General features: G+C 44.6%; 1 pseudogene; it reads left to right on the forward strand.

Moving 5' to 3' along the window:
- The first annotated feature begins 1,650 nt into the window (after positions 1-1,650).
- Positions 1,651-27,211, forward strand: part of LOC116577978 — a 55,391-nt pseudogene continuing 29,830 nt past the window's right edge.

Raw genomic sequence — 27,211 nt, forward strand, 5'->3', positions numbered from 1 at the left:
CTGCCTGTGAGCAAATAGGCACTCTGAGGGAACAGCGACTTGCCCAAGGTCTCAGAGCAAGTGAGTGGTGGAACCAGGGTTGGGTGCTAGAAGAAGCCTACTGCAAAGCCCACGCTTTTAACCACTAAGTCGCTGCTTCTGTCCCTATTTACATTATTAGAATTGTTGTAAATGCCTGGGTTATCATTTCGCTTGCCTGTGGGAATATGAAGGGAATATGAATGTATACAAAGTGAGTTACAGAGCTCTAAAATTATTCCTGGAAAGATGAGAGGCCCTGACGTCAATATGCTTCCAATTACATATAGGTTTTTCCAGAACTATGAAATTCTTTTTATTCCTGTGGAAAGGAACCAGAGCTGGTATTGCTCAATGCAGTTCGTTTATAGGTTCATGTACTAGGAAATTAAAATGGGAAGCAGAGTGAACTGCCAATGGTTATGGTCAATATTTTTCTAAAGGAAACTCCACAAAGAAGAATGTCAGGTGCAGGGGAGATACTTACACTGACTGATTCCCAGTCAGTCATGTCAGGAACTTCCCTAGTATGCAGTAATTTTAAGCCATTCATCTATTCATTCATTCATTCATTCATTCATTCATTCAGAATCATGGAATGCTCACCATGTGCCAGGCTATGGGGATAATACAAATAAGACACAGTCCATTCTCTTAAGGAGCTCTAGGGTGTGTAGGGAGGCAGACTGATACCTGAGCACCATGAAGCAATATCCTAAGTGGAGCGATTGAGTGATGCATGGGAGATATTTAAAAAACAAAAATCAAGGACGCTTAGCCCAGTTAGGAGGATGGTCAGGGAAGGCCTCCTGGAGAAGGTGTGCAGGGGAGCTGACAGAAAGCGTTCCTAGGGGTTAGTTGGAATGCAATTGTCTTAGAACACAGTCAGCATGATTATAATAATGTAGGCTCTCCCTGCGAAGGAGAACTCAGCTGTGGTCCAAGGAGAAGAGTGACTGTGACTCGCCCATCCTTGGAGATGACCAGGACCACTTAGAAGAATGGTTTTCCTGTGTGGTTCTGCTCGTAGGCCAAGAATAAACCTGACACATGCATGATTCATGTTATTTAAGTATAAAATGTCCCAGGCTCCTTTTTATTTTTTTAATTATTATTATTTTTTAAGATTTTACTTATTTATTTGACAGAGGGAGTAAGAGAGAGCACAAGCAGGGGGAGAGCAGGAGAGGGAGAACAGATGCCCCACTGAGGAGGCAACCCAATGTGGGGCTCCATCCTAGGCCCCAGAATCATGACCTGTGTCAAAGGCAAACACTTAACCAACTGAGCCCCCCAGACGCCCCCCAGGCACCTTTTTGAAACAGTTCGTAGTTCCAGTGTGAGCTGAACACTAAGGCTGGCTGAGTAGGAACAGAAAGAAAAGTAAAGGAGGGAATCAAGCAGCTATACACTGTATTTGGAATCACAATCTTCTTTTATTTCTTTTTTAAGAGAACCCTTGGCGAGTGAAAGGGTGCATTAGAATCAAAGCATTTGGAAACAAATGAGCCTTTAAGAGACTTGAGCTCTAAAGGAAAATTTCTTGATTTGGATCAAAGCGATTCTGAGGAACCAGAGATTAGTTTCCCTGAAACACAGCCCTCAAGCTGGCTTGGGGAGAAAATCGACCAGATGCCTCAGGATGAGCTGGGACGGGAAAGGAGAGAGGAAAAAAGATGATCAGACTTAAGTGAGCAACAAGAGGAAGAATTCCCAAAGCAGAGATCCCGGAGAAATCACTGGTGTCCACCAGCGAGGACATGTTGTTTTGAAGGGATGACCACGCCAACGTGTATCCTTTGGAAGGGAGTGTAACATGGATTTTAGTGTCCTCTAGTGCTTTAAAAACATTGTGAAATAAGGGGATTTTATGCATATGGAAGAAAAAATACCACCAGAAATATCCTTTTGAACTAATAACAAACTCATATGTTTTAAAGTTCAGTTCAGCACTCTGGAGGGACATGTGTGACAGGAGTATTGTCTCTGGGCCTGACATCTGGGTCCGACACTGTTGCTCCCCAGGCAGGAAATTCTGGATGTGGTTTGTTACGTAGGGTGCCCTTTCTTGTGGGAGACTCAAGGACAATCTCTCCCTCTCCTCCCCATTCCCCTTCTTTCTCACTTCCTCCTCCTGCTCCTCCATTCCTTTCCCCTTTCCCTCCTCTCCTTACCTCTACCGCCTTAGATGGCCTGATGCCTCTTCACTAGCTCCTAAAACCATTACGGGCTCCTAAAACTGTGCGTTCAGAGATGGACCAGAAAGCAAAAGGTATGGAAAAAGTGAAAGCCACTGAGAAAGGCACCAGGGGGTCGACTGGCATCTGCCTTTGCCGCACAAATATTACCATTTACCAAGAGAATAAGAGGAGGAGAATTTTTCCCTTCCTCCTCCATGTGCCACTGAAAATTGCTTCCTAGTATTCACCTCTACTTTTCCCTGTAGATTCTGCCTTTGGAAGATTTGTAAGTGATCGGATGCACATAAAGTGTTTAATGTAGTTCCTGACACACAGTGAGCACTGGACAGGTGTTGAACACCTCTCACATCTGGATGATGCTAATGGTGGTGGTGACAAGGATGGTAGCATTGATGAGGATGATGGCAAACACCTAGTGGGAGATGCAGACAAATGACAGCCTCGTTTCTGTAGACTGGGTTTACTTTGAGCAGTGGAGTTCAAGGTCAAAACTTGGGCTTGTCCAGTCTGAAAGATAGAACAAGTTTCAGAGCCCTTGAAGACTTTTGGCTTGTTTAGCCAGCTAGAACGACATCTGGGGATATCGCTAATGAGAGCAAGTGTCCTGCATGCCAGGGGTTTGGGTCCCCTGTTAGCCTTGGGCTCACTGCAGAACTCAACTCTTCTAGACCACCTCCCTCCGCAAATTTGTTTATCTCCTTGAGGACACCTTCTTTCTGTTCCTTTCTGTTCCCGTTCCTGTATTGGTTTTTTCTCTCTCCCTCTCTCTCTCTCTCCCTCCCTCTATCTCTTTATTTTATTTTATTTTATTTATTTGACACAGAGAAAGAGATCACAAGTAAGAAAAGTGGCAGGCAGGGAGAGAGGGGGAAGTAGGCTCCCTGCTGAGCGGAGAGCCTAGTGTGGGGCTCTAGGACCCTGGCATCATGACATGAGCCAAAGGCAGAGGCTTAATCCACTGAGCCACCCAGGTGCCCCCCCCTTTTTTTATTCCTGTTAAAAATAATAGGTGCTCTTAAAAAAAAAAATTTAAAGCAGAGGCACCTGGGTGGCTCAGTTGGTTGAGTCTGAGTTTTTATTTCGGCTGGGGTTGTGATTGTGATCTCAGGGTTGTGAACTCGAACCCCGCATGGGGCTCTGCACTGGGCATGAAGCCTGCTTGGGATTCTCTCTTCCTCTCTCCCTCTGGCCCTCCCCCTTCTAAAAATAAATAAGTTAAAATTTAAAAAAAATCAGGCAGATTCCTCTTCTCGCACAGACCATGCCAAATCCATTTCCTGAAAGTGACTACCATTCCAGTTTTGTATAACTGTATATCTTTACAGACCTTTTCCTGGGCATCTATGGACATGTCTCTGTGTGTGCACACACAAACCACACATGCTAGGTTTTGTTTTCTTTACAGATCTTCTGCATGACCACTTAGTATGTCTCAGAGGGTTTTCTGCTTCAGGGTGTGTAGAACCACTTCCTCATTTTAAATTCAACCGGTGCCCTGTTATGGATGGCCGTTTTCGTTACTTCTGATTTGTTCTCACCAAAGGGGCTTCAACAAGTGTGTTCCTGCCTCTCTCTGCCTGCAGCATTCCCCTTTTCCTTTGGGGTCCCCTGCCTTACACCAGAGGCCTGGAGTAATTCAGAGTGCTCCTGGTAAGTAGGCATAACCCTGGATACTGACTTCCACCGAGAAAACAAGGTGTCTTGCATTTATGAGAAGGACTCTTTGATGATTGTCAAGTGCAGTGAAATCTGCTTTGGACCATAGCGTTTTGTGTTCACGTTTGGAAGGTTGCTGTAAGACCCGGCTACTCCATGACCATTCACCATGAACAGTAGCACTAGTGCCCAGCATCAGCCGATAGCGCGTGCTTTCAGTGAGTGTGCGCGCTGCTGGAGCAACGAGGTCCCGTTAATACTGAGTGAGTCAGTTGCTAAAAGTCTCTAATCACTTAGCCATCACTTTAGAAGCTACCACATTCAATTAATTGGCCTCGGTTAATTTTTTAAAGGGAATGCTTTTATTTTAAGTAACTCTACACCCAGTGAAGGGCTGGAACACTCCGAGATCAAGGGGCATAGGCTTTACTGACTGAGCCAGCCACACATCCCTAAAGTCTATTTTTTGGAGCAGTTTAGATTGATAGCAAACAAAATGAGAAGTACAGAGTTCCCATATACTCCCTTGTGCCCCCTACCAGGTTCCCCTTTTGTTAATATCTTTATTAGCGGGAGACATTTGTTAGAGGTGATGAGCCCATGTTGACTGTTATTATTAACTAACGTCCATATTTTACTTTAGGGTTCACAACTGGGGTGTGACATTCTCTGGGCGTTGACTAAGGTATGATGAGGTATATCCACCATTGTAGTATCATACAGACTTATGTCACTGCCTTCAAATCCCTCGTGCCCCACTCTCCATCCCTGCCTTCACCCCCTCACTCCCCGGCCACCATTTTTCCCCCCGGCCTTAATAGTTTTGCTTTTCCAGAATATCATGTAGTTGGAATCATACAATGTGAAGTCCTTTATTTTAAGATTTTATTTATTTGTCAGAGAGAGAGAAAGAGAAAACACGTGTCGGGGGAGGGACAGAGAGAGAGAAGCAGACTCCTGGCTGAGCAGGGGGCCCAATGCAAGGCTCCATCCTAGGACTCTGAGAACGTGACCTGAGCCAAAGGGAGACACTTAACCAACTGAGCCACCCAGATGTCCCCACTGTGAAGTCTCCTAAGGTTGGCTCCTTTCACTTAGCAAAATGTATTTAAGATTTCTCCATGTCTTTTCCTGGCTTGCTAGTTCATTACTTTTTATTTCTGTATAATACTCTTTTGTATGAATCCACAGCTTTTATAAACTGTTTTAATCACTTGTGTGATTTTTATAAAAGACTTTGCCCACAAAAATATGCATAAGTAAACTACTATTGAGTTAAAAGTAATAGTCAGATTTATAATACCTCAAATTTTTCATTTCAGAGAATTTTTATCTTGGATTTATTCCTGGTAATATGGAATTTTTAATCATGCTTAGGGAATTTTGTCTCTTTGTGCTTTATTCTTCCAGGGGAAATGGTATATGAGGACCAAATACAAATATTCCCAGCTGAATAATTGCCTTTCTTATGAAGTTCCTTGGCAACTATACTGTGACTTCCCCCTTCCATAAATTTCATGAAGTAAATTGAATTTCACAATATTAAGTGCTCACTATGTGTCAGGTACTGAGCAGCCTAGGTTCTGGGGATTAGGAGGATAGGACGTTCTTTCTGTTTACTGTTGACTTTCTTTTCTTTTTTAAGCAAGGTATAATTCATATACCATTAAATTTACCTTCTTAAAATTTAAAATTGTGGTAAAATACATATAAAGTAAAATTTAGCATCTTCCAAAAAAAAAAAAGATTTTATTTATATATTTGACAAAGAAAGAGGCAGAGAGAGAGAGGGAACACAAGCAAGGGGAGTGGGAGAGGGAGAAGCAGGCTTCCCAAGGAGCAGGGAGCCTGGCAGGGATTTCAGTCCCAGGATCCTGGGATCATGACCTGAGCTGAAGGAGACACCCAATGACTGAGCCACCCAGGCGCCCCTCATCTTTCTTTTAAATATTTACTTATTTATTTGAAAGAGAGGGGGATTGGGGAAGGGCAGAGGAGAGTCTTAAGCAGGATACTCATGGAGCCTGCTGTGGGGCTGGATGCCACAACCCTGGGATCACGACCTGAGCCAAAGCCAAGAGTCAGTTGCTGATCCAACTGTGCCACCAGGCACCCCTAAAATTCACCATCTTCACCATTTTGAAGTGTACAGCATCGTAGTAGGTACATTCACACTGTGCTGCAACCAACACCTGGAACTCATATCGTGAAAAGGAAACTCCCTACCCATTGAACAACTCCTTGTTCCCCAGCCCTGCTCCTGGCAACCACCATTCCACTTTCCGTCTCTATGGAACTGATTCTTCTTGGGACCATGTCCGTGGAATCCTACCATATTTGTCTTTCTGTGACTGGTGGATTTCACTTCCATGATGTCCCCAAGGCCCATCCATGTCATAGAGCATCGGGTCTCCTTCCTGTGGAAGTCTGAGCAACACTCACATGTTGTTCATCCCTTCATCTGTCATGGGACACTTGGCTTCCTTTTATCTTCTCTTTTCTGTGAAGTATGCTGCTCTAAACATGGGCGTGTGAATGTCTCCTTGAGAGCCTGCTTCCAGTTCTTTGAGGTAGGTAACCGGAAGTGTCGTTGTTGCGTAATATGCTAATTCTGCTTTCAGTGCTTGGAGAGCTCTCCCTGGGGCTTTCCAAAACAGCTGCATGATTTCACATTCCCACCACGAGTGCCCAGTCGTTCCAATTTCTTCACATCCTCATAAAATTGACCCCTTTAAAGCGTACCATCCATTGCTTTTTAGCATGTTCACAAGGTTGTGCAGCTGTCACCACTGTCTAATTCCAGAACATTTTCTTCCCCCACCAAAGAAATCCATATCCCCTAGCCATCACTCACCAACCACCTTTCCCAGGCCCCCAGCACCACTGGGCTCCTTTCCATATCTATGGGTCGGACTGACCCTGCACTGTGTGTGGCCCCTTTCACTCAGTGTCATGGATTCGAGGGTCCTCCGCACCCTATCATGCCATTGAGGATGTTCTTGAAGGGATTTCCCTCATTTTGAACTGATGATGTGAAATCCTTCCCCTCCAGAGACTGCGCCAGGGGTGCCTGGCATCACAGTTCTGGGCTCCGTGCACTCAGGGTCTTGCTGGTCTTGCCTTTGTCTTCCAGACCATGACTTGGTCTTTCGGATGGAACAGTTCTCTTCCTGTTTACTACATTCAAGATGAAAACCAGCGAGTTCTTCTGTACATCTGTGCTGACACTGCATTCATCTATGATGTCTTCAAGAATACTCAGCACCATCTTCAGGTATGCAAGTTTTTGTTGTTGCTTTTTAAGATTTTATTTATTTATTTATTTATTTATGAGAGCAAGCAAGAGAGAGCAATAGGGAGAAACAGACTCCCCTGCTCAGCGGGGAGCCTGACCTGGGGCTCTATACCAGGACCCTGAGATCAAAGACTTAACTGAAGGCAGACGCTTAACTGACTGAGCTGCCCAAGAGCCCCCAGACATATATTTTAATAAGGACCTTCCTTAAGTCAATGCCTAGTTCAAAAACATCACAGAAGGCTTCCCAAAAGCCTAGTCTGTACTCAGGGATCCATGCCATGTAGGTGCAGAATTTTCTCTCTAGGTGTCTGGAAACACACAAGCCCACAAGCAGCCCTTCTTGGAGCTTAGTTGAATGTGCAGCACTGAGCCCAGTGCTGATGGGAGGGAGGGAGGTAGTTTGTGTCTGCAGAGCGAGGAAGGAGCAGCAGGCAGAGGGGCTGAGAAGTAGGGACCATGCCAGGCAGCTGTCCAGCCTCCTGCAGAGTCAGGTGGCTGGGAGTGGCCTTGATTATCCATCCATCCATCCATTCATTCCTTCATTCATTTATTCCATAGGTATTTATCAGAACCTCTTTGTTTCAGATTCTGGGCCTGTAGTCATGAACAAAACATGGAGTTTATACACACAATTACAAATTACAACAAACACTCCAAAGGAAATGTGGACTGCTGCAGGAGAGAGATCAGGAGTGAGAAATGGACCTCCAGTTGGTTGCGCTGGCAAACATGCCCTTTGTGCCAAGATCTGACTGACTGAGGAGAATGAACCAACCAGGGGCAGTTTGGGGAGGAGCAGTCCAGACCCAGGGAGCTCCAGGTTTACAGGCCTGCCCAAGCGGCCCAGAAAGAAAGCTGGTATGACTGACATGGAGTGAGCAAAGGAAGAGGAAGGAGGGAGGGAATGGGCTATTTCCTGGCAGGCAGCACTAGCATTTTATTTGTTTCCAGAGGTTGCTGAGTTACTGGGAAAGGATTGTGGGGGGATGGGAATGAAAGCAGGGAGACCAGCAGAGGGCTTTTGCTCCAGATCTGCTCAGTGGCCTGGGTGGACACTGTTTAAGGGAAAGGAGGCCAGCAGGGCTTCAAGGGGGCTGGAGGTGGGGCAGAACCCCAACATTTATTCCCCACCTGGGTTCACAGTTGGGCACATGCCTAGATTTGTAGGGAGCCCTTGTCCTTGTGGAGAGTGTGGTATACCCTTCAGGGGTTTGGAGGGAAAGAAAATCGGAAAATGACTGATTATGGAGAAATGCCAGGGAAAGGCCATAGGAGTGGGATTTTCAGCCTGATGAACCAGGAAAGGAAGCTTAGTTCTCTCTGTGGGGCTCCAGCTTTTGAATGTTTCAGAGCATTTTCTCTGCATTTCTGCAGGGCCACGCTAATGTGATATCCTGCCTTTGCATCAGGGAAGACAGGTGGTGGATTGCCACGGCCGACAAAGGGCGTGACTGCCTGATAATCACATGGGACTCCTTCACAGGGTAGGTGTGGCACAAGCCTCTATTTCCCTGCTCAGTGTAACGTATCTGCAACAAATGAGAAATGCTGGCCTGGGCACGCAGAAGCCAGACGTGGGATGCCGGGTGAGGGTGAAGCGGCCTGGGGAGGCTGGCCATCCTGTTGCCTTGAGGCTGGGTCAAGTGACATTACCTTCATGAATTTCCCCCATTACAATTCTTGGCCCTTTAGGCCGAGAAACTTGGTTTGGCGATGTCCCAGAGTAGATGAGGGAGGTTAACACTAACCCAGCTTGGAGGCCCAGAGAAGTGAAGTCATTTTCCCCATCTACAAAAAAAAAGAGGCTAACCATACCCACTGTTTTAGTTTCCTTGGGCTGCTCTAAGAAATTACCACACCCTGAGGTGCCTGAAGGGCTGAGCAGGTTAAAGCCTCTGCCTTTGATTCAGGTCCTGACCCCAGAGTCCTGGGATCCAGCCCTCCATCTGGCTTTCTGCTCAGCAGGAATCCTGCTTTTCTCTCTCTCTCTGCCTGCCTCTCTGCTTACTTGTGTGATCTCTGTCCATCAAATAAATAATTAAAATCTTAAAAAAAAAATTACCACATGCTGAGGGGCTTAAAATAAGAGAAAGTTATTCCCTCACAGTTCACGAGGCTGGAAGTCTGAAATTAGGGTGCCCTAAGGGGCGGTTACTTCTGGGGCTCTGAGGGAGAACCTGCTCCAGACCTCTCTCCCAGCTGCTGGTGGTGGCTGGCAGCCCTTGATGTTCCTTGGCTGGTAGACTAATCACTCTAGTCTCTGCCGCTGTCTTCACATGACGTTGTCCTCCATGTGTCTCTTTGTGTCTGCACTTCTATCAGTTCAGCAGTCATTGATTTTAGGATTCATCCTAATCCAACCTCATCTGAACTAATTCATCTCAAGGACCCTGTGAGCATTATATGCTCACATCCTGAGGCTCTGGGTGGACCTGAATTCTGAGGAGGCCCTCAACACACTGCACTTACCTTACGGGACTGTCATGAAGACCAGTAGCACACAGTACATGGCCCATGATGTGTGTTTTCTTTCTTCATTCCTGGTCCTAGAGTCAGAGTGCAGTGCTAGATTAATTCATAAGATTGTAAGGCCCTGGTTGAGTTGTGGGGGTGGTGACATGGGGTTGGCTGAGTCCACTTAGGGACGAGTAGTAAGAAGTTGTTTAAAGCTCTTGGGTGTTCTGGAAAGTTAGGTTGAATGTTCTAAGATACAGGTCCCCCAGGTGACTGGTGATGTCCTAAGGCCCTGTTACTTAATCCTGGTCCTCATCTTACTAGATGTCTCGGTGGCATTTGACACTTGTAATTTCCTTGGCTTCTCTGATACCACGTCTCCTTGGTTTTCATCTGCCTTCTGAGACTCTGCTTCCTCTGGCCCAAGATGGTGAGGAGGATACAGTTGGTCCTTTTCTCCAGCCAGGAGGGAGCATACCTGGGGTGGTAACCACACCATCTTCATCTCCCTAACCACCTCATAATTCCTCTTTTCATGGATGAGGAAGCTTCTGGAGAACATTCCACCTGGATGTCCTGTGGATATCTCCTGCTAAAATGTCCCCAAGCCCTTTTGCATCTGCTCCCAGAGGCCTTCTAAAGCCAACTCTGCTGGCTCTGCCCTCCCACTCCCACCTGGCCAGCCTCCTCCTCTGCAGCTTCACTCTGCAACCCAACCTCCAGGATAGTGATTTAGAATACACATAACATGACATTGGCCATCTTCACATTTTTAGAAAAGATTTCTTTATCATTTATTTAAAAGCAAGAGAGTGTGAGTGGGGGGAGGGCAGAGGGAGAGGGAGGCAGAATCCTCAAGCAGACTCCTCGCTGAGTGCAGGACCCAACATGGGGCTTGATCCCAGCACCCTGAGATCATGACCTGCACCGAAACCAAGAGCCAGACGCTGTACCAACTGAGACACCCAGGCGCCCCCTTGTAAAAATATATATCTTTTAATTTAAAGATTTTATTATCTGCTGGAGGCAGAGGCTTTAACCCACTAAGTCACTCAGGCGCCCCCAATTATGATTTTAAATGTCTAATTTGGTGGCATTAATTACATTCACAATGTTGTGTGACCATCGGCACTATTTCTGGAACATTTTCATCACCCCAAACAGCCTCTGTGCCCCTCATCAACTTTCTGTCTCTATAGGTTTGCCTGTCATCGTTTTATGTCTGTGAATCATATGTGGCGTTTTTTTAAAAGATTTTATTTATTTATTTGACAGACAGAGATCACAAGTAGGCAGAGAGGCAGGCAGAGAGAGAGGAGGAAGCAGGCTCCCCGCTGAGCAGAGATCACAATGCGGGGCTTGATCCCAGGACTCTGAGATCATGACCAAGTCGAAGGCAGAGGCTTAACCCACTGAGCCACCCACGCGCCCCATATGTGGCTTTTTATGTCTGGTTTTTCTCTCAGCATAATGTTTTCAGAGTTCTCCCGTGCTGTGGCATCAGTCAGTGCTTCCTCTGTTTTCAAGATTCTATCACATGGATATACTGATTCTGCTTATCTACTCATCTGTTGATTTTTAATAATATTTTAATTGAAAGCTAAGGTCTCCTTTGGCCACCATCTCCAATCTTCGCCCTCTTCCTGGAGTGTCGGAGGCAGGCCCCTGGCCAGGGTGGCCTCCGCCATTAAAAGATGGCGCCTGGCTAGTTGCCAGGTTAGGATTGCCTCATGAGACTAAGCAGAATGCCCAAAGAGGAAGTAAACAGCATTGGTTGCTAGCGAAGTTGTTCATTTAGGTGCACAGCCTGATTCACTCCCTCCTGTACCCTGCTCACTGATTGGTCATGTAAGTGTATATAAATGTGTAGACTTGCAGAAATAAGGAGAGAGAAGATGCATCCGAACCAGGGTTCTTGTCGTCCTTGCGGGCCGAGGGCGATAAATGGTGCCGAAACCCAGGAACTAAAAAAAGGAATCTTGCAAGGTAACCCACAGGAAAGTGGGGAGTAAAGGTCCTCAGGTAAGCGGGGACATTAGCCATGTTCAAAAGTGGGAATTCCGTGGTAAAGCGGGGAGTAAAAATAGAAAAACCTTGCAAGGGAGAAGTCTGCAGGTAAGCGGGGTAAAACCACGACAAAGGTGGTGGGAAACTTGTACAAGACCGCAACAAGAAGCGGGGCGGCCATAGAACCAGGATTTTCTTATCAAAACTTCAGGTAAGTGGGGAAGGGACCACGATCAAAGTGGTGGGAATCTTGTACTAGTCCGCAATAAGAAGCGGGGTGGCCTTAGAGCCGGGATTTAGCCGCGAGTCTTTAACGTCCGCGTAAAAGCAAAAACTGCTCAGGCGTTTTTGAATACAGTGGAAAAGGCGGCTCCATGGTTCCTAGATGAAGGCTTGCTAAACATACCTCAATGGGACCACTTAGGGGAGGATTTGAAGAAACAGAATGCTTTAACTCTTTGCCTCAAATTTAACATAACAAAAGCACAGGCTCGGGACATAGTAGTCTCCTGCAGAAATTGCGTGATCTTACTACCTGCACCGTCCTTGGGGGTTAATCCTAAGGGTTTGTTAACTAATCATATATGGCATATGGGTGTCACACATGTTTCAGAATTTGGAAAGTTAAGATATGTTCATGTCTCTGTAGATACCTGCTCTGGAATAATTTTCGCCTCAGTGCATATGGGGGAAAAATCCAGAGATGTTATCGCCCATTGCCTACAGGCTTTGCGGCATGGGGAAAGCCATGCCAATTAAAGACAGATAATGGTCCAGCCTACACCTCACAACCCTTTAAAGCCTTCCTACAACAACTTGACATTTACTTGATACATGGAATACCCTATAACCCACAAGGACAGGGTGTTGTGGAGCATGCGCATCTTACAATAAAAAATGCACTTTATAAACAAAAAGGAGAAATAGGGGACACCTTCAGGTCCCCTAAAGATCAGCTCAACACCATTCTCTTTATTTTGAATATTTTAACATTGGACAAAACGGGTAAATCAGCTGCAGACAGACATGCAAGTGATGCTGCTGCTTCCCCTAAGCCTTTAGTACTTTGGAAGGACATCCTCACAGGAAAGTGGAATGGACCAGATCCAGTGTTATTATGGAGTAGGGGGTCTGTATGTGTTTTTCCACAGGAAAAGGAGGCTCCAATTTGGATCCCAGAGCGGCTGGTGCATGCAGCCTTGCCTCCAAACACCAGTCATGATGCTGAAGATGCTGATGATAACTCTGGGGATGCTACACCTCCTGTGGCAGACTCAAGCCAGAGAGCTGTGAGCAGTGGTTAAAGCATGGCTATATCCTTTACCATTGACTAACTCTTCTTTCAAATTCCCTCCTCTCCCTTTGATGCATGGTAGGTCTGTAACTTGCTAGGAGCATGTACTGATATCTCAGCAGTGTCCATGTTAAATGGTGGCAAATCCCTCAACTGTTCTTATAAACAAAATGACTCTAGTACCTTTGAGACAACAGTTAATGTGTCTTGTCCCAATAATATTACTTATCAGCCCACTCCCATATGGGTCTCTCCACCATTCCTTTTCCTCATAACAAATGCTAGCGAGCTGAATGATACGTTGAATTGCACTAAGAATTGCTATCTTTCCCAGTGCTGGAATGTTACGGCCTTCAAGCTGGCTGTGATTATGCATATCCCTACCCATGTTCCTATCCTAGTTTCCATTCCAGAGGACAAATTACCGGTGGTGCTATCCAGAAAGAAGAGATATTTTGGTATCATAGCCGCCGTTGTGAAAGCATTGTCTATATCTACAGCAGCTGCCACGGCAGCAGCAGTCTCGCTTGCTGCAACTATACCCACTGCGGAAGCTGTGAACACCTTGCAGAAGGAACGGCGGCTGCCCTTCAAACACAGACTCAGATCAATGCACATCTGCAAGCAGGAATCCTGATAGTCAACCAGAGAGTGGATTTGGTTCAAGAACAAGTGGACATATGGGGGACCCTATTGGGACTGGGATGTATAGTACCCTTCCCGGCGATTTGTGTAACTCCCATAGCCTATACTAATATGAGTGACTTACAGAATGTCTCCCGACAGCTCTCCCAATACTTGCAGGGGAATTAGTCCGCAGAATTCCAAAACTATACTCAGCACCTGCTACTCGGCATAACAAGGATAAATAACACCAGAGTTGAGCTTGCAACCCTCCCAGAGACAATCAAAACATTGCAAGAAGTGTTAACCTTTACGAAACAATGGGCTAGTGTAATTGGTCTGATGATAATCCTCGTAGTGGGCTTGATTCTGCTAGTAAGGAAACTGCAAATTTGGAGGCGACAGCAACCTAGGCAACAGCAAGCCATGGTGCAGGCCTTATTAGCCATCGAGGCTGGAACATCCCCCCAAGTGTGGCTAAGTATGCTGGATCGGTAGTCAACGATGGGTAAGATTGGTGGGGGAAATATACCAACCTAAGACAGGACGCAGATCATTGATATCTGCCGTCTGATGACGGGTAAGGATATTCCCCTCCACTGACAACCTAAGACAGGCACGATCCCTGCCATAAAAGAAAAAAGGGGGAGATGTTGGAGGCAGGCCCCTGGCCTGGGCAGCCTCCGCCAATAAAAGATGGCGCCTGGCTAGTTGCCAGTTTAGGATTGCCTCATGAGACTAAGCGGAACGACCAAAGAGGAAGTAAACAGCATTGGTTGCTAGCAAAGTTGTTTGTTTAGGTGCACAGCCTGATTCGCTCCCTCCTATACCCTGCTCACTGATTGGTCATGTAAGCATATATAAATGTGTAGACTTGTGGAAATAAGGAGAGAGAAGATGCGTCCGAACCAGGGTTCTTGTCGTCCTTGCGGGGCGAGGGCGATACTGGAGGTAGTCAATTTGGTGTATTTCCTTCCAGAACATTTGCTGTTGTCCTAAATACAGATCCATGGACATCAGCGTGTAGCATCATTTGGTTATTTTCCACAGCATTTTGAGTCTGATCTCTTCACAAAGGCAAAATCTGTTTGTGTTATTCCCCTACTGAACACCCTTCAGAGGCTGCCTCTTGCCGATGCAGCCTGAGATAGAGGGAAAAACGCATCTTGCATCCCAGTCATGGGAACTTGTCCCCCAGAAAGTGGAATTCCCCTTCCACGTGCCTGGCTGTCACCTGTGGCTGTCACACACTTCCAGCTGCAAGTAGTGGAATATCTGACTTACACATGAGGGAAAGTTGTTCTATCCCGTGATAGAGTCCACAGGAGGAAGGGTGGGCGCCTTACATGTGTCTCTTCTCTGAAACTGTTGCTGATAGCTCCCTTCCCCAGGCGTGGCTGGCCCCCTAAAAAGGCTTTATTCTTTGCTTTTTTTCTTTTCTTTTCTTTTTTCTAAGATTTTATTTATTTGACAAAGTAGACAGCACAAGTAGTCAGGCAGGCAGGCAGAGAGAGAGAGGTGGAAGCAGACTCCCTGCTGAGCAGGGAGCCTGATGTGGGGCTCAATCTCAGGACACTGGGGTCACTACCCGAGCTGAAGGCTTAACTGACTAAGCCACCCAGGCGCCCCTCGTTGATTTTTCTCTTGCTTATAAAGCTGTCTCCCCGACTAGACTAGGGGTGACTCTGGCAGTGATTTTTTTCTTTTTAATTGCAAAGTAAAGTGCATCTTTGGTTAATGATTCAATATGTCAATGTGAGTTTTATGATATAGTAAATGATGAATTTGGAACCAAGAAAAAAATTAGTTGGTTTTAGAATTAATATTCACTTTATTAAAGTTATAAACTAAGAACCATAGTTTTCCCTTAAGTTTTTTTTATTCAACTTATAAATCTTACTCCTTTTATAAATCTAGCAGATTTTTATAATTGCCTTTAAGGAGGTTTTGATTAATGTTTGGCCCAAATCACAGATTTGATTACTAATTCTTTTTAAAAATTTTTAAACTGCACTTAGAAATTGAATATATTTGGTTTTATCTCTAAGTTTTTTAGTAGTCTGATTAAAAATAAACCCTTCACCCATACTTAGAGAATTATTGTAAATCTAATAAATTAGACATAACTATGGCAAATCTTAAGTTCTCTTAAGTTTTCTAATACTGTTTATAAACCAGTGTGATTTGAATGTAAAATTACAAGTCTGAATCAGTGACGGGTTTTAAATTAGAGTCACAAATTTAATCTATCAGAGGCTCTGATATGTTAAATTCTTTTAAACATCACCCATTCCTAAGCAAAATAAACAGATTCTCTTCCCACCAATATGTTTACAGAACAGGCCCAGCTGACATCACTGGCTCTCTGTTTTAATTCTGGAAAGCTGCAGGGATAAGATGCTGTTCCCCACTAAGGACATCATGGTGTCATTCACAGCAATGTTAGGACTGCCTTCTCTCAAATGATTTTGGGGGCTAGTTCCCAGGGGGATGAAGCCTTCTCCAGTGACAGAGAACCAGCCAGGTCCTCAGCTGGGACACAGACTTGGTTCCAGCCAGTTGGGGCCGTGGAGTGACCTACAAGGCCTGCTGGTATTTCCTGTAACAAGAGCTCTGTAATGAAAAACAATGGGAAACCACCAGCCCTTGGTCCTGGATCAGGACGTCCTACCACCGGCCTTCGCTCCCCCAACCCCCGTGCTGCCGCTCACTCACATCACTCACATCCTTGCTTCTGTTGTGTCTCTCGGGCTCGCTTAGATATTTAAGTATCTCATTTAATTCTGCAGGTGACAAGGTTTTTCCTGCTTCTTAGGGTTCTACAGTCTTGCCAGTGACATTGTATAGTAGTGAATGAGGGAAGAAAAAGTGAGTCCTTCCTTACCCAGACCCATCGCCAGAGTCACCCTTGTTTAGTTTAAAATCTGTTCCTCTAGACTCTTCTGAGTCTAGAAATGTGTGCACTCTCTCTCCCTCATTCAGAATGAAGTTAACTACACTGTTTGGCAACTTGCTTTTTTCACAAAATATTGGTCACCTTCCCACATTGACCTCATTCTTTTTTTTTTTTTTTTTTTTTTTTAGTTATTTTTCAGAGAGACGGGGGAGAGATAGAGCATAAGTAGGCAGAGTGACAGGCAGAGGGAGAGGGAGAAGCATTCTCTCCACCGAGCAGGGAGCCTGATGCAGGACTTGATCCCAGGACCTGAGCTGCAGGCAGCCCCTTAACCAAGTGAGCCACCCAGGTGCCCCTGCCTCAATCTTTTTGCAAGTAGCCTAGTTTTTCATTATATGGTTATCTCATAATGTTTTTAAACAGTTCCCACATCCGTGGATATTTGTGTTTTGAGATTTTTTTGCCATTAAAGCAGTGCCATGATGAACATGATTTTATATTTATCTCTGCTTAATTTCACTATTGTTTTTCTGGGAAAAAAGCTGTAGAAGAGGAATTGTTGAGTCCTAGGGTGTGTGCATTCAAAATTTTGACAGATGCAGCTAAGTTGCTGTCTAGAAAGCCTGTGCTTATTTTCATTCCCACTTAGGTGGGAGGGCACTCGTTTTCCTGAGAGCTGGGGTATTGTCCTAGGCATCTTTTTTTCTTATTTCCATCCTTCATGCCTGGCACAGAATCAGCGCTCAATAGTGGGTGACAGTCGACTTCATGAAGAGAACTAACAGCATGTTTGCATAATGCTGAGTTAGTTTTATTATTTTTTAAAATGAGGTAAAATTCACATAAGGTAAAATTCGCCATTGTGAAGCCTGTGATTCAGTGGCATTGAGGGCGTTTACAATGTTGTGCCATCGCCGCTTGTATCTAGTTCCAACTGCTGTTTTAAAGTCATCTCTATGCCCAAAGTGGGGCTGGAACCCACAAACCCGAGGTCAGGAGTCACATGCTCCACCAGCTGAGCCCGCTGGGTGCCCCTAGTTCTAAAATCCCAAAAGGAAAACCTAAAGCCCTCAGTCATCCCTCCCATTCCCCCTGACAGCCACTGACATGCCAGTCTGTCCCTGTGGATTTTCTAATTCTGGACACTTCAATCAATGAGCTCGAACAACGTGTGGTCTTTGTGTCAGACTTCTCTACTTCATGTGATGTTCTGGGGGGTCCACCCTTGATACAGAAGGGGTCTATGCTTCCTTCCTTTGTATGGCTGTATCACAGTCTGTTGTATGGATGGACCACATTTGTTTCCTCCATAACTTTTGAAGTGAGTCCTTCCGGGGAGCAAGGCAGACCTCCACAAATGGGTGTTCCCTGGTCCTGTTTTGCACCATTCCTGTGCACACAATATTGACAGCTGCCCAGAAGGCAACGGCATCGGGGCCATAGCCATCACCTGGGTTGCCAAATATCTGGCAACCATCTCCGATGCTGAAATTCAGATATGGGGCACGTGGAGGTGGCCTCAGTGGGCTGGCCGGCCTGTCAAGCGGGTCCTGGTGAGCAGTTGACGTGGTGATGTGATGCTCTCAGGGAAGGACTGGACCCCATGGCCCCTCGTTGGGGTTCTCTTTCTGGGGTTTAGCTCATGGTGCCATGTTCCCGAGCCAAAGTTACATGGCTACCATGAGAGGTGTCGGGTTTATCAACAGCCTTCAGGAACCTTCTCATTCTGCTCCATCTGCTGTCACTCACAGGAAGTTTGCATCTGGAGGTGGACCTTAGCCATGGAAATGCCAGCATGTACCCTCAATCTCCTCAAAGAGTATGGTGCTCAGGTGAGTTCAGTTTGAGTGTGCAAAGCTAGTCTACAGTCACACCAAGCCCAGGTCCAAACCTATTTTTGGTTTTGCTGGCATTCAGTTATGGTACACTAGCATTTGTAAAAACAAAACAAAACAAACAAACCAAAAAAACACAGCCATATCCTTGATCTCATTTTACTCTTCTTGATAGTGAGCAATATTTTCTTGAGCATGTATTATGTGCCAGGTTCTGCTAAGTTTGTTACAGCAAGTATCTGACACAGTCAATGCAAACGTGCTGGGAAGGAATTCTTTAGTAACACAATGGACTGCTACTGTTAAGTACTAGGTAATTTGTCTGAAGTCATGGGACAGCGGCCTTTCCTGTTCTAGACATGCTCTTAACTGCTCCTGAGACCCAGAAATTATTAGTCTCAGTTTGCTTGAAGCGACTTGCCAAGGACAACCACCAAGTCTACTCTTCCATTCTGTATCGTCTTACTCATCCTTGCACCCTTCGCTCACCACACGGCTGCTTGGTCCCTACAATATGCCAGACAGTGTGCAAAGTGCTCACCTGGGTGCAGGACCCAGAACCCAGTCAGAGGTCCTGGGTGACTGGGCTCAGCCGGGTACATGCCATGCTGCAGCTTCATGTCCATGTCTCTCCTTCTGGTCCCCCACCTTCCCTCTAGGTCTCTGCAAAAAATTTCCTCACAGCTTTTATAAGCTGAGCTGATAAAGTAGCCACTGGCCATAGTGAGTTTTTCTGTTGCTGCAAGAAACCACTCTGGGACTTTTTAGAGCTTGCATTGAATCTGTAGATTGCTTTGTGCAGTTGTCCTCTTAACAATCCATGAGCACAGCGGCACCTGTGTGGCTCAGTGGGTTAAAGCCACTGAGCTTCTGCTCAGGCCATGATCCTAGGGTCCTGGCACTGAGCCCTGCATCAGGCTCTCTGCTCAGTAGGGAGCCTGCTTCCCCCCACCTCCCACCTGCCTCTCTGTGTACTTGTGATCTCTGTCTGTCAAATAAATAAAATATTTAAAGCAAGTAAACAAAAAAAAAAAATCCACGGGCACAGGCTGTCTTTCCATTCTCTTACATCTTCTTGAGTTTCCTTCAGCAGTGTCCTTTGCAGCAAACAAACCCTCCACCGAAAGTTTGTTCCTAGGTCTTTTTATGCTATCATAAGTGGACTGGTGTTCTTCATTCCCTTCGTGGGTTTTCATTGCTAGTCTATAGAAACACATCTGCCATGTGTAGGATTTTGTGTCATGAAACTTTGCTGAATACATGTGGCTACTTGGATTTAAGTCGGTTAGAGTGAGATAAAACTAGAGATTCAGGGGAGCCTGGGTGGCTCAGTGGGTTAAGCTGCTGCCTTTGGCTCAGGTCATGATTCCAGGGTCCTGGGATCGGGCCCCACATCAGGCTCTCTGCTCATCAGGGCACCTGCTTCCCCAATTTCTCTTCCTGCCTCTCTGACCACTATGTGATCTCTGTCAATTAAACAAATAAAATCTTTAAAACAAAACAAAAAAAAACAAACAAACAAAACTGCAGATTCATTTCCTTGATGTCACTACATTTCAAGTACTCCCCAGCCACCTGTGGCCAGTGGCTGCCTAGTTTGACAGAACAGATGAACCAATATCTCAGTCACAGAGGAATGTGCTGTGGACAGCGCTGCAAGGCGCCAAGTCTGGAAGGATTCTGCCATCTTCTGCCTGCTCTACATTCCTGCCCGCCCCGCTGGACTGAGCCCTTCAATTTGGGCTTGAGTCACAAAGGGTGAGCGAGCTCTCAGCACAGCCCAGCTTTCTAGTAGGCTGGCTGTTTCATTTCTAGAGCGAACTGTCTCACACCTTCTCTTCATCCCTCCCCATCCCTTCCTCTTCCTCTTGGCTGATGACCTCTCTCATTTTGTGTTGAGAGAATGGTGGCCATCAGATACAAACACTGGCCTGTTCTCACTCTCATCCTACAACCTGCTACATCCTCACCACCGTCTCCTGCTCCTCTGCGTGTAAGAGTGGTCAGAGCCCAAGATGCCTCTCCTCTCAGGCGCCCAAGGCCCTCTCCTGCAATGATCTGCTCTCCCTCCCTCTGTGGCTATACCTTGAGCAGACACACATGTGTTCATTTCCCCTGTCTTTGGGGGCACCACTGACGGTGCATCTCTTTCCGGCTCTGGCTCTCTGCACCTCTTCACAGTTACATGTCTCTGAGGTGCTGTCTGTGCCTGCTTTCTGACTTCATCATGTCTCATTTACTCTTTTGTGCCCAAAATATTTGATCTCTTTATATTTTAATTGCTAAAGGAGGCATACATCCAAAATGTGTCCATTTTAAGGCATGAAACAAAAGGTACCTGTGTGTTTACTGACCGATGAAGAAAGAAAATCATCCAAACCCTGGAAATCCCTTTGTCCTCCTTCCACAATCCCATCTCCAAGTTAACTAGGGTTAACTAGTTAACTAGTGTCCCAGATTTTGTGTTACACATTCCCATGCTTTCCTGTATACTTTTGTCTAGCAAGTATCTCTCAGTACTTTTTTTTTTTTTTTTTTGAGTGAGAGAGAGAGAACGTGAGCAGGGAAAGGTGGAAAGAGAGGGAGAGAAAGACTCTCATGCAGACTCCAGGCTGAGTGCAGAGCCTGATGTGGAGCTTGAACTCAGGAGTCTGAGATTCTGACCTGAGTCAAAATCAAGAGTCGGATGCTTAACCAACTGAGACACCTGGGTCCCCGCCACCACTTTTTTAAAGTAGGCTCCACAGCCGGCATGGGGCTGGAACTCAGGACCCTGAGATCAGGAGCTGTGGGCTCTACTGGCTGAGCCAGCCAGGTGCCCCTCCGTCAGCACTATCCTATTTTGTTTTACTTGTTTTTTTTGGTGCATATCAGGAATCATAATTGATTCATTTTGTCTGCCTTGTTTCTGAGATTCATCCATTTTGATTACTGAGCTATAATTCACTATTTTCATGCCTATCTAGTCTTTTCTACTTTGAATATAATGTAGCTCATTTATCTATCCTACTGATGATGAACATTTTGGTTCTTCTGATCTGTCTTCCACCTACCCACAGCTCTACCAAATCTGTGCTTATCACAGTCACTGGTATTTCCAAGTGAAGCAAGCACTATTACATTGGCATGAGCACCATTCCCAGTGGGAATGGTGAAGACACCTTCCTTGTGCTCACAACCTTCCCTGAGCTACTCTGTGGCCTTATCCTCTTTGACTGCACACCTTCTAAATGCTGGCTATCCTCAGGGTTGAGTTGTGGGAGCTCCTCTTATGGCGACACCTTCTTCCTGGTTGTTCTCATCCATTCCCATGACTTTTAAGTCCTGTGCACTCCCAAGATGCACCCGAAATCCTTCTTCCCCTCTCCATTTCCACGGCCACCACAGCTCCCTGCATGACTACAGTATCCTTCCAGCTGAGCTGTGTTCACTCTTGTTCCAGTCCTTCCTGCCATCCTGCAGCAGCCAGAGCGACAGTTCTTAAGTGAGCTGGACAGAACATACCACTCTCTCACTTCAAGTCTTTGAGTGGCTTCCCTTTGTGATGGGGATAACCCTAAGCTTCCCCTCCACCCATCTTCCAGCATCTACCCTCCTGTTTATTAATGTCTGTCCATTTGTATTCCCTGGAATTTTACAGAAATGGACTCTTTTTGTGGAGGGTGCTGATGTCTTTTATTCAATTTAATTTTTTTATTTGATTTAATTTTTGAGATTGATCTATGAATGCAAAAATAGTTTATTTCTCTTTATTCCTCTTTATGTGTCCTTTAAAATGTGAATGCTGAGTAGTCATCAAATGGATATATCACAATTTGCTGATTCACCTGTTAAAAGACATTTGCTCTGTTTCCTGTTTGTGGCTGTTGAAAACAAAGGTTCATGAACTTTCATGCACAAGTCTTTGTAGGATATATGCTTTCGTTTCACTTAGTAATTATCTTTGTTTCTGAAGGCGATTTGCCCTAACTATAGGGCTGTAGGGTGGTAGTTATTTCCATATGTTGAAGATATTATTGTCTTCAGACTTAACACCATTTCCGTTGTGAAGTCAACTATCAATCTTATTGTTCCATCTTCTGAAAGTTATGTATGTCTTTCCCCTCCTGCCCCATTCTGGCCACTTTTAAGGTTTTCTGCTAATTGTTAGCAGTTTTTAAGGATGTGTCTCTATGTATATGAATATGTTGTTGATTTTTTTTTTAAAATCCAAAATTGGTGCCTAGCTGGCTCAGTCAATGGAGTATGTGACTCTTGATCTTGTCTTGTGAGTTCAAGCTCCATGTTGGGCAAAGAGATTACTCACAAAAAAAGGATAAATAAATAAAAATGAAAATCTAAAAAACAAAAATAAAAACAAAAACGTATCTCCTGGAGTTCTTTGAACTTGGAATATCGTATCTTTCTTCAGTTTTGCAAAATTCTCTCCCACTACTTTTAACATCACTTTTATCACCTTTTTTTTCTTTCCTCTCCTTTTGGTACTCCAATTATACAGACATTAGACCCGTCTTGTGCTCTATCTCTGTTATTGTCTATATTGTCTGTTCTTTTGTGTCTTTATCCTTCAGTGTGGACATTTTCTCTTACAATTTATCTTCCCATTGTACTGACAAATTATTTCTTTGGCTATATTTTATTTTCTGTTAAATTATCTTTTGAAGTTTTTAAAATCAGTTTTGGGTTTTTTTGTTTGTTTGTTTGTTTTTTGTTTGTTTTTCTTTGTTTGTTTTTAGATCTAGAATTTCCACTTGATTCTTTTTAAAAATAGAGTTACTGCTGAGATCGCCCATCTTGCCCTCTACTCTCTGGCACATCGTGACCACAGTTATTGTCAAGTCTGCGTGTCAATGTTATGCATGCATCTCCTGGGGTCTCTTGCTGATGGTTGTTTCCCTCTCAATTGTCAGTCGTTTGGAAATGTCTTTTTCATATGCCTGGTTGTGTTTCATTGGATGCTCAGTGTCATGCTTTAAGAAGTCTAGGAATAATTTGATACTCAGGATGGTACCTTCCTCCAAGGAAGACTCACTTTTGCTTCTTGCTGGCATCTGGCAAAGTTAACAAGATTAACTGATTAATTGCATCACAAATCGTAGTGATTTGAGGCTGATTTTCAGCCTTTTTGAAGATTTGTCCATGCATTTACTTCCAACAGTTCTGCCCCCCACCCCCGCCACCCCATTCCTCCCGCCCCTGCCAAGGCTAATGAGATGTCCTGGAATTACTTCTCAAACATTGGCACTGGGCCTTCACATTCTTGGAGTAGGCAAGGAGTAGGTGATGGTGTGGAGGTGGCAGGAAGGTAACTTAAGTCATGTTTCTAGAAGCTGTCTCCCAGAGCTGCCCCCGCCTCTCTTCACCTCAGGCCACAGCCAGTCCCTTCCACACACATACCCCCACAGGACACATGCCTCAGTCTCCCCAGGGAGCTCCGTAGTGGTGTGGCTGATGTTCACCTTCTGCACTTTGTGGGTTCCTCACTTGCATAGTTACCACAGGGTTGATTTATGAGAAGGGAGCCAGGAGTCCATGCTATTCTCCCTGTTGGCAAGAATCAGAAACTCTTTCCAGTGTTTGCATTCAATCCAAGTTACCTTGTGGCCTTGTCAAATTTAGATATGTATATGCAGCAGTTTTTGTCCAAAAGGACACAGGGTAAAGGTTACTAGGGAATATTGTGCTACTTTTGCTTGTTCCAATTTACAGATGATGAATTATAATAAATAAGACTAAATAAGAAAAGGGACACATTTGAGACCATTAATTTTGATGCTCAGAGTTTCAATTCCATTCCTATTGCTTACAAAATGCTGTTGTCTTTTCCATTTTATATTCCTAATCAGCTATTTAATATAATATAAATATTATTTTTTTTTTATTTCCAGCATAACAGTATTCATTATTTTTGCACCACACCCCGTGCTCCATGCAATCCGTGCCCTCTATAATACCCACCACCTGGTACCCCAACCTCCCACCCCCCGTCCCTTCAAAACCCTCAGATTGTTTTTCAGAGTCCATAGTCTCTCATGTTTCACCTCCGCTTCCAATTTCCCCCAACTCCCTTCTCCACTCTAAGTCCCCATGTCCTCCATGCTATTTGTTATGCTCCACAAATAAGTGAAACCATATGATAATTGACTCTCTCTGCTTGACTTATTTCACTCAGCATAATCTCTTCCAGTCCCGTCCATGTTGCTACAAAAGTTGGGTATTCATCCTTTCTGATGGAGGCATAATACTCTATCCCCAGGGGTACAGGTCTGTGAATCACCAGGTTTACACACTTCACAGCACTCACCAAAGCACATACCCTCCCCAATGTCCATAATCCCACCCCCTTCTCCCAAACCCCCTCCCCCCAGCAACCCTCAGTTTGTTTTGTGAGATTAAAAGTCACTTATGGTTTGTCTCCCTCCCAATCCCATCTTGTTTCATTGATTCTTCTCCTACCCACTTAAGCCCCCATGTTGCATCACCACTTCCTCATATCAGGGAGATCATATGATAGTTGTCTTTCTCTGCTTGACTTATTTCGCTAAGCATGATACGCTCTAGTTCCATCCATGTTGTCGCAAATGGCAAGATTTCATTTCTTTTGATGGCTGCATAGTATTCCATTGTGTATATATACCACATCTTCTTGATCCATTCATCTGTTGATGGACATCTAGGTTCTTTCCATAGTTTGGCTATTGTGGACATTGCTGCTATAAACATTCGGGTGCATGTGCCCCTTTGGATCACTACGTTTGTATCCTTAGGGTAAATACCCAATAGTGCAATTGCTGGGTCATAGGGCAGTTCTATTTTCAACATTTTGAGGAACCTCCATGCTGTTTTCCAGAGTGGCTGCACCAGCTTGCATTCCCACCAACAGTGTAGGAGGGTTCCACTTTCTCTGCATCCTCGCCAGCATCTGTCATTTTGTGACTTGTTGATTTTAGCCATTCTGACTGGTGTGAGGTGATATCTCATTGTGGTTTTGATTTGTATTTCCCTGATGCCGAGTGATATGGAGCACTTTTTCATGTGTCTGTTGGCCATCTGGATGTCTTCTTTGCAGAAATGTCTGTTCATGTCCTCTGCCCATTTCTTGATTGGATTATTTGTTCTTTGGGTGTTGAGTTTGCTAAGTTCTTTATAGATTCTGGACACTAGTCCTTTATCTGATATGTCGTTTGCAAATATCTTCTCCCATTCTGTCAGTTGTCTTTTGATTTTGTTCACTGTTTCCTTTGCTGTGCAAAAGCTTTTGATCTTGATGAAATCCCAATAGTTCATTTTTGCCCTTGCTTCCCTTGCCTTTTGCGTTGTTCCTAGGAAGATGTTGCTGCGGCAGAGGTCAAAGAGGTTGCTGCCTGTGTTCTCCTCAAGGATTTTGATGGATTCCTTTCGCACATTGAGGTCCTTCATCCATTTTGAGTCTATTTTTGTGTGTGGTGTAAGGAAATGGTCCAATTTCATTTTTCTGCATGTGGCTGTCCAATTTTCCCAGCACCATTTATTGAAGAGGCTGTCTTTTTTCCATTGGACATTCTTTCCTGCTTTTTCGAAGATTAGTTGACCATAGAGTTGAGGGTCTATTTCTGGGCTCTCTATTCTGTTCCATTGATCTGTGTGTCTGTTTTTGTGCCAGTACCATGCTGTTTTGATGATGACAGCTTTGTAATAGAGCTGGAAGTCCGGAATTGTGATGCCACCAACGTTGGCTTTCTTTTTCAATATCCCTTTGGCTATTCGAGGTCTTTTCTGGTTCCATATAAATTTTAGCATTATTTGTTCCATTTCCTTGAAAAAGATGGATGGTACTTTGATAGGAATTGCATTAAATGTGTAGATTGCTTTAGGTAGCATAGACATTTTCACAATATTTATTCTTCCAATCCAGGAGCATGGAACATTTTTCCATTTCTTTGTGTCTTCCTCAATTTCTTTCATGAGTACTTTATAGTTTTCTGAGTATAGATTCTGTGTCTCTTTGGTTAGGTTTATTCCTAGGTATCTTATGGTTTTGGGTGCAATTGTAAATGGGATTGACTCCTTAATTTCTCTTTCTTCTGTCTTGCTGTTGGTGTAGAGAAATGCAACTGATTTCTGTGCATTGATTTTATATCCTGACACTTTACTGAATTCCTGTATAAGTTCTAGCAGTTTTGGAGTGGAGTCTTTTGGGTTTTCCACATATAGTATCATATCATCTGCGAAGAGTGATAATTTGACTTCTTCTTTGCCGATTTGGATGCCTTTAATTTCCTTTTGTTGTCTGATTGCTGAGGCTAGGACCTCTAGTACTATGTTGAATAGCAGTGGTGATAATGGACATCCCTGCCGTGTTCCTGACCTTAGCGGAAAAGCTTTCAGTTTTTCTCCATTGAGAATGATATTTGTGGTGGGTTTTTCATAGATGGCTTTGATGAGATTGAGGTATGTGCCCTCTATCCCTACACTTTGAAGAGTTTTGATCAGGAAGGGATGCTGTACTTTGTCAAATGCTTTTTCAGCATCTATTGAGAGTATCATATGGTTCTTGTTCTTTCTTTTATTGATGTGTTGTATCACATTGACTGATTTGCGGATGTTGAACCAACCTTGCAGCCCTGGAATAAATCCCACTTGGTCGTGGTGAATAATCTTTTTAATGTACTTTTGAATCCTATTGGCTAGTATTTTGTTGAGTATTTTCGCATCTGTGTTCATCAAGGATATCGGTCTATAGCTCTCTTTTTTGGTGGGATCCTTGTCTGATTTTAGGATCAAGGTGATGCTGGCCTCATAAAATGAGTTTGGAAGTTTTCCTTCCATTTCTATTTTTTGGAACAGTTTCAGGAGAATAGGAATTCGTTCTTCTTTAAATGTTTGGTAGAATTCCCCCGGGAAGCCGTCTGGCCCTGGGCTTTTGTTTGTTTGGAGATTTTTAATGAC

Source organism: Mustela erminea, chromosome 18, assembly GCF_009829155.1.
Source record: "Mustela erminea isolate mMusErm1 chromosome 18, mMusErm1.Pri, whole genome shotgun sequence".
NCBI lineage: Eukaryota > Metazoa > Chordata > Mammalia > Carnivora > Mustelidae > Mustela > Mustela erminea.